The following is an 8,659-nucleotide window of genomic DNA, read 5'->3' on the forward strand; positions in this document are numbered from 1 at the left end:
TATACCTAAATTCTGCTTAAAATAACAAAAAATATAGTACATATGTACTTGCATTTTTTCAACCTTCAAGAGTTTGTGCGACATCACAATAAGGGAAAAAAAACACGTTACATAAGCCTCGTGGCTTGAATAACACATTTTTTTATATAGAAATATATTTTACAGGATATGAATTTAGTAGAATATTTCATAACCTTGGTTTTATAAATCTTGTATATATTTCATATTATGTTATATAAGTAAAGTGGGCTTTACATCATAACATATAAGAAAGGAAATACTTGCTAAATATTAAAAATAATATATATCTACATGTTTATTACTATCGCTTGCAGCAAAGATGATGAAAGTGTTTTCTTCATTCTGAGTTTTCTTCGCCAATTTTCTTCTTCAGATTTTTTACTGCTATCAAAAGTAAAGGGTTATTCTTAACAAACTAATTACTACTTAGCTTGTAAATTCTACTTGTCCATATTCATCAACAACAATCTATCCTCGTCTACTTAATACAGTTTTTTGTATAATTAATATTTTTATTAGAAGAGAGTTTTATGAAAGTGAATTAAACAAAGGATTTGTATTGTGAGTGACTATAAAAATTTATGTACAGAAGTGACGCATAACGGAATGCCTTATGTCTTTTGTTAGGTAGAGAGAAGCTCAGACAGTGACGGGGAGCGTTAATATGCTTAAAAAGGGGCCCCTTACACCTGTACCTGGCCGAGTACCGCAAAGGACGCTCTTGTCGCTGATGACATCCTCTCAAGCAGCCTCTTCTCCACCCAATAAGTGTCGCTGTAAAGACCAATAGGGCCAACAACATTAACTTCGAGGTCGAAGAAAAAACCGATAAATGAGTCGCAAGTCCCAGGCTATAGAGCTAGGCTATGAGCTCCACACCCTGCAACTACCCTTACACACCCGACCGGTGAATCCATGGTATGCTAAGTTTTTTCTTCTCTGCAAATAGCAAATACAGGCTATAAGACGACACTATTAAAAATACAAACAATAATAATATTAGTTAAATATATTATTACAAAAAGGTCTCCTTCACATTTTGTACTTACATCACATATATTCAGGTATGTATTGCAGATGATGAATAAAACATAATTTTGATTTTATTTCCTAGAATACATGTATCATGAAATTCAAATACAGCAAAAACTAAATTTTTAACATATGGCCTACATCGCTTTGTTTTGACTGTAAGTAGATTTATTTATGATATTGTATACATTATTTTATCTTCAAGATTCTGCAGGTTTCTTAACTTTAGGTTCCCAGGTTCCCAGGTCCAGGATACAGGGGAAGCTAAAGAAATATAATAATAAAATCGTAATTAGTTAATACTAGTGGAGAACAGAGTAGCTAGACTACCTTTTTGTCCATTCTGCTCTACCTCATACAATTGTTGGGTGAATCTTGTATGTAAAAGAATTCAAATTATAAGAACTATAGAACTATAGATATAGAAAATAGTTTAATATCCAACACGTGAATGGTTGCATAATGAGTTCAGCCATTAAATACCACGTGCTATAATTACCATGGCATCGCCACGTAGTAGGTACTTGTAGTTAATCGTTAACTCTACTGCGATTTACAATTGAAAGAGGTAGGCTAGTGTTAAGACACTATCTTCCCTCTGCTCTACTTCTGAAGCTCAAATAAAAAATGAATAAAACGATTAGAGATTTGTAATATTTTTTTTCGTAACACAATATTTACCTACTATCCGTGTTTCTATATCAAAGAAAAACGCGGTCAAGAACACGATAAGAATTTTATTAATGCAAAATAACATTTATTAGGTTAAATCATATTGTAATATTTGTGTGTCGTTATCATTTTAATGGATGGACAGAAGCTATTATTTTATAGTATTTTAGTTGATTGAAAAGTGGCAAAAGAAAATTTTTATTTTACTCCAAATCTTTAAATTTTAAATCCCTACTAATAAAATAATTTATAATGGGTAGTATAAGTTTTATTTCTTATCACTATGGGAATAATGATAATGATAAGTCATTGTTTACGGAACTCAACGCCGCGTTTTTTTTAATGTGAAAATAGAAACAATTAATTTCCATCGTGCTTTCAGTTAAAATGCTCTACGACTGAGACGTGTATTAGCTAATATAGAGACAAAATATCTATAAATATTAGCTCCATGATTTTCCCGTCAAGCAACAAGGTATGCAGAAGGAATATAGTGTCAAAACACTCCGTTTCCCACTTTCCCATGAATTTTTCCAGATGCCATATTGAAGAATTGAAAATATTAATAAATAATCTTAATTGTGAACGTCGCCTTATATAGCATAACATTGTTATATTGTTTCTTTAATACATTTTTAATACTTTTACGTTATCATTTAAATTCAATAGTTCTACAATAATGTATACAACCTTGTTTTTTTATAATTTCGCATTAATTATAGATAAAATAATTAAAACGAAGACCCTCGACTGTTATCAGCTTAAATAATAACTTCCTATTCGATAATATTTGTTTTTGAAGCCAACCTCTTTGAGTATAAATGGTATTTTAAATGATTTAAAAAGTTTTATTTTATAAAAAATGTAAATGAAAAAAAAAACCAAATGTTTAATGTTCATTTGAAATCAAAATATTTACGATCGAATCAATAATTTTAAAGTAAGCTTTTTTTAGCTTCGCGCTGTATCTCGTATATTACAGGGTCGAATTCTATAAACGAAAACGCCATCTCAAGATCGATCTCACAGTTGAGAGCAATTTATAAATAGTTTCATTGGATCTTAGTTATTTCTTTTTCACAGTGCGGGCGAAGCCGCAGATGAAAGATAGTATTTATTAAAAACAGTTTAAATAATAACTTGAATCACATCTAATATCAAAATCAATATTACAAAGTAGACAATTACTATGAAATACAATATATCAAAATTATGTAAACATATTTTGTATATATTTACTAAGTTTCTTTGTCCATTGAATCGTGTTGACAATGTGTATTTGTTTATCATCATAATAGTATTCGCATAGGAATTTGTGAAAGACTTATTTTTAATTATCTATCAATCGGTTTTTATAAGTGTTTGAATGAGATACTAGCGACCTTAATGTGGCTTCGCCCGCTTGAAGTTATTGTTATATTTATAGCTACATTATACCATTTTTTTAACTTATTTTGCATATTTTGATGTATAAACTATATTAATAAAAGGCTTCACTTAAATTCATACAGTAATTTAGATCTAGATCGAGAGACATAGTGATAAGTGATAAGTCATTATTTGTGGGATTCGAATTCACATACTCTGTTGAAAACTAACGCAACGTTTGGGTTTCTAATATTTATAATTTATCCTTTACTATATACAGTTTTGTTATAAAATGTTATAAATGAATTATTAATTATTAGTAAATATTTGATTAATTCGGTAGTAAATATTTTAATTTCAAATGAAAATTTTATTTTTTGTGACTTGAATAAATTTTAAGTAAAATGAGTGAATTTTAAGTTTAAAAAATACAAAATTGAAGGTTGAAAGGGGAGGTTTTATGAATTTAGAGTCTACAGCCAATAAACGATGGCACCGAACTTCGACATTTACGTAACTTTCCTCAATAAATACCCTTGATTCGGTTTTTTTATCTCACAAAATAACATTTACAAAAGTTGATGTTTTTATCCTATACAAGTATACAGCTTACGATATGTTTCCTCGAATATTGTAACAATGAATTTTTGCGGTAAAAATAACCTACTAGCCTTTCCAAATATGCAGGCTCATTTCATCACGTAGGTAAATACATATTTTGAATGATGCAATAATTCATATTTAGTATGCAAAAATTTAATTTATTTTTTTAATTTCTAGTCGCTCAGCGCGCCATGTAGCGGGCTATGCTCGGTGTATCTCTTAAGGATAGAATCCGAAACGGGGAAATCCGGAGGAGAACCAGGGTTACCGACATAGCCCAAAGAATTGGTAAGTTGAAGTGGCAATGGGCGGGGCATATCTGTCGTAGAGCCGACGGCCGCTGGGGCAGACGTGTCGTAGAGTGGAGACCCCGTACAAAACGACCGGTGGGACGACCCCGTGCCAGATGGGCTGACGATATGAAGAGATTGGCGGGAAGCGGATGGGTCCGAAAAGCTGAAGATCGAGTGTGGTGGCGAGAATTGGGGAAGGCCTATGTCCAACAGTGGACAAAAGATGGCTGTTGATGATGATGCAAAAATATTATTATTATTAATTTCGGGCAAAAAAAAGACTTTTGGTTGCTCCAACCGCAGGTTCGATTTTCATGATGAAATATAGCGTTCAATTATTTTATTTATTATTTATTAATAATTATTCAAATAACCTTTTCCCATATGTTTTTTTTATTCACGTGCGATAAATAACCACATACAAGGAAACTAAATATATATATTTAATTATATGAAGATAAAGTTCAACTAAAAGAGTATTATGTAATAAATAATAGTATAGTATCGCATCGTATCGACAATATTCAATTATAACAATCACTAAAGTGTTTGTTTCGAACCACTAATCTATTGATAACGGAGTAATGGAGTGAATCATAAAATAAAATTAGAAACATAATAAATTACGTCATCTTGTATTTTTTTGTAAAAACATGCTTAAATATATACAATTTTTTATTATATCTTGCTATTACTTGCTTGCTATATAATTTTTTATTATATCTTGCTATTCTTTTCTATTTTTCCATACGTTCACTTTCTGCTGACTCTGAGAATATGAACTCAGGTTTAGAAATGGCGGTGTTGTTTTTAATTAGCTTTACACTGTATCGGCAGAGGAAACCTGGGAATCTAGTGTTAAGACACTCCCGTTCGACTTCAGCTCCTCGTTTCCCAAAAGTAAAATTCGTAGCTGCCTAGAAGTTAGGATTTCAGAATTTTTGTGCATTGTTTACTCCGGAAGAAAATAATAAAAAGTAAAAAATATGCTAAAATGAAATCTATTAGCTATCTACAATCTACAGCTAGCTTCAGAACAGCCAAGATTCGACGACTGTAGCTTTTGTATGTATATATTTTATAGATATAGAAAATATATAAAGTACTGAACGTGCCCAATAATGTCGCTTGTTTGCAATTCATTTGTCCTTTCGTCCTTTTATTAGAAACGTATGTGTTCGGGGCACGTACTGTCATTACATCATCATTAGTTTTATTATGTCTTTAGCTTATATCAAGGTCAATTTAGTTTTATATTAAAATAATATGTAAATATATATTTTTTAGTTTTACCTTTTATTCCACATATAGAAGGATAGGTAGAGAAATCTTAATGTTAAGATACGCCGTTCCACACCTAGCCATTTTATAGACATCGTGTGGGTAGCGAAACTTAACGCCGCTGTCACAAATCACAAATTGGAGGCTGGTAAGACCAGGTCTAAGAAGACACCATGTTTCAAATAAATCTCCAGAATGGTTATCAAAGTTAAAATTATCAGCGTTTACATTCAGTAGGTACCTACTTGTTTTATATAGGTACCTACATATATTTAAGTTTTTATTTCTAGTAATTTGTGTTATATATTGTGTAAACGATGAATCATTAGGTACACGCGTATTTGAATTTCGACATATTTTTATGGGAATATAAGGCTTAGTGTTCAGAGCTATTGTTATCAAGAAACTCGGGTTAAAATCACGCTACGTTAAAATTTTAATAGGTTGTTTTAAAATCCATAATTTTCTGTAACTTTTAGTCTTAAACAAAGCCTACAGAAAAATAAATAATAATAATTTAATAAAATAGTTCGTAAAATTAATTGTTTGTTTTATAATGAAAAATGGTATTTTCTTTTGGACAATATTTCATCAATAAAGCATGCTTATCATACAAACATTTGTAACGGCCCACCCGTTACAAATGTTTGTATCGAACATCGAACCCACGGCATGTGGCCTAACAATCAGATTCATTATCTATTAAAACAGTAATCCATTTGTGCCATTTATGACTCACTTACATCATATTTCCGGTACATTCAATAATAAGAATAATGCTACGACGTAGCGTAGTTTTGAAGTGTGCCTAAATACTTGGCAAAGTCATCGTCATTATTTTAATTATTTTAATTATTTCATTAGATATCTTTGATCGGTTGAGGCAAACCCTCAAAGTCACTTGGGTAAATGACTTATTTTTATTTGCTCGCTCTGGTAATATGACGAAGTGCGTCTAAATAAAAATTAAAAAGAGTGACTTAACACTAAGTTTTCTCTGTCTAAAATAATGATAAATAAAATAGTATTTTCCGAAGATTCCCTTTAGATTTCATTCACTGTACTACAACGGACCCACCTACTCAACAACGTAATATGTATTTATTTGCTGTTAAAAACAATTCCGTGAAACAATTTATTTACATACAAAATTTTAATAAGAAATTCTTTATAAAAGATAAAAGAATAAATCATTCATATATAAAGATAAACTGGAATTATTTGGTTTTTAGAAATACTTTTGTTATCAAATTTCAATTGCAGACTAAGTATACTATGTGTGATGTTAGCAAGATTTGTCTATTTTTTTGAACTGTATGACTTCCTCCATATAGTAGCAGAACCTGTTGTCAAGATGCTTCTGCTTTGAACTTTCCATCCGAATTCGACACATTGGGTGTGGAACTTAACGCCGCGCTACATATACAAGGAAACGAAACTAATGGACTAAAACCTGCACCAAGAATGGAATATGTTTTGTTATATTTTGTATATGAAAATGTTCTTCCTATAAAACTATAAACTATTTCTATGATGTAATACTATAATCATTTGGATCACAGCGGAAATGCCGATGACTTTATATTTTCCTCAAATTTAAAATATTAAGGACAATATTGAATTTTATTACCTGGTTGATAAGTTTCAATTTGCTTTGTACAATATTGTTGGTATTATAATTTATATTATATTTTTGTTAAAACTACTACTATTATTATGTTATATTAAATAATGAGAACATCTGTTGTTGTAGTTAGTGATTGTTCTTAGGTTTACGCTGTACCCCGCATGTAGCGGGATAGATAGGAGGAACTAGGGAATTCAGTGTTACGACACTCCGTTCCTTGTTCCTCAATTAGAGGCTTCATTTCTCCACTTTCCGCCAAATTCTTCAGGCTTTGCGTGTTAAGTAACGGAACTTAACACCGACATAAGTAAGCTATTTACTTCTAAATAATGTTTATATAAATAATTATAATAAATATATAGAATAAAAGTTTCTCCTTGTTTTTTTTAGTATGCCAAGGATTCGTGTGAGCACCACTCGCATTGCAGAGAAGATTTGTAATCTGTTGTCGGAGTCGGCTACGTTGGCCAATTTCTTTTCTCTATCTACCCAACCAAATTAGAAATAATTTAAGTAATGATGCCTTCGAATGTTCATTTTTATAAATGAACTGATAATAGTTCTAAACAAGCTCCCAAACTTTTCAAGAAAAAACATTTCTGAGCTTATTTGTTTCTTGTCTTTCTATGTTAATTACAATATAACTAACTTTTAATAAAAACCTGGTTGTTTGGGATTGTTAATATTTTAAAAAGATTCTTCCTCTAAAAAAATGGTATTGGAATTCCAAACTACGCACAGCTAGCACGTCCTAGCTCTCAATGGATATCGTAATAAAAAAATGTTAGTTTTATAGCACAAAATAATTTTAAGTGCTTCCTTTTATGATAAGTTTTTAGGAATATATTTTTCCTTACCCTGCCTTTCAACAAGTTATTGATAATCAAAGCGATTTAAAAATTATTGAAACAATTTTAATGGAACTTATCTAAGTTGGAAAATACTACCTTTAAATAATAGGAAAAGTGGATAAATATACAAAGATATAAACTAACGAAATATTGCCCACTTGCATTGAAGCCTAATAGATATTCATATTTAAATAATTAATTGAAATCTGGTTAAAAAAAATGTAAATTTACGTCACATTTGTTAGCATTGGTCTATCTAGACAAGTCTTTAATCTTAAGTTAATTAATTAAATATTTTTTATTTAATGTCTCAACGATTTTAAATGTCACGATGACATTTAAATTCAATTTTGAGAAGTGACGTGACGTAGAAATAATCACATGACTGTCTGTTATATCTTTGCAGGCTTTACCTGATGGCTTTACCCTGGATGTACAATGTACATGGTACCTGGTTTTTCTAGAAACAAGAGGATAACTACTTAGATATTTTTTTCTCAAGGTAGTAGGCTTAATTCCTACTGGAGAAAATGAATTAAATTTATTTTCTGTTAGTAATATTAGTCAGTATTGCGTGTTTTGCTTCTAAACATCAACATCTTTAGGAATTTTATACTATAGTGTCTCATATGATCAATTTTTATTTTACTTTCAATAATTTATTAAGTTGATATTAAACTCTTGTTTCTTTTCACTCTTTTTATAAGAACCGGATTTGAGATTACTTTTAAATTAGATAAGATTAGATTATGGTTTATTTACCGTGTAGTGCCCAGCGATAGAAAAAATAAAAACAGAACAGTTAAATAAAAAATTGTATGCAAAGGCGGCCTTACTGCTTCAAGCAGTCTCTTACAGGCAAACCTTTGATATAAAAAAAGAAAAGCGTGTAATAACGTAACGTGTACTAA

This window comes from Heliconius melpomene, chromosome 18 (assembly GCF_056956725.1).
Source record: "Heliconius melpomene rosina isolate 202511_hmr_F chromosome 18, ASM5695672v1, whole genome shotgun sequence".
Lineage (NCBI taxonomy): Eukaryota > Metazoa > Arthropoda > Insecta > Lepidoptera > Nymphalidae > Heliconius > Heliconius melpomene.